The sequence below is a fragment of the Physeter macrocephalus genome, chromosome 20, assembly GCF_002837175.3.
Source record: "Physeter macrocephalus isolate SW-GA chromosome 20, ASM283717v5, whole genome shotgun sequence".
Lineage (NCBI taxonomy): Eukaryota > Metazoa > Chordata > Mammalia > Artiodactyla > Physeteridae > Physeter > Physeter macrocephalus.
Genome location: NC_041233.1, coordinates 4,006,932 through 4,007,238, shown reverse-complemented (window position 1 = coordinate 4,007,238; position 307 = coordinate 4,006,932). Strand labels below are relative to the sequence as shown.

The window sequence follows — 307 nt, the reverse complement described above, 5'->3', positions numbered from 1 at the left end:
TAATCTCCAAAATATACAAGCAGCTCATGCAGCTCAATATCAAACAAACAAAAAAACAAAAAAACAAAAAGCAACAACAAAAAAAAACAAACAACCCAATCCAAAAATGGACAGAAGACCTAAATAGACATTTCTCTGATGAAGATATACAGATTACCAACAAACACATGAAAGGATGCTCAACATCACTAATCATTAGACAAATGCAAATCAAAACTACAATGAGGGACTTCCCTGGTGGCGCAGTGGTTGAGAGCCTGCCTGCTGATGCAGGGGACGCGGGTTCGTGCACCGGTCCGGGAAGATC

General features: G+C 40.4%; 1 protein-coding gene across 3 annotated transcripts in view; it reads right to left on the bottom strand.

Moving 5' to 3' along the window:
- Nucleotides 1-307, bottom strand: part of MAP10 (microtubule associated protein 10) — a 106,522-nt gene that overhangs the window by 40,696 nt on the left and 65,519 nt on the right. The gene's annotated exons all lie outside the window — the stretch shown is intronic.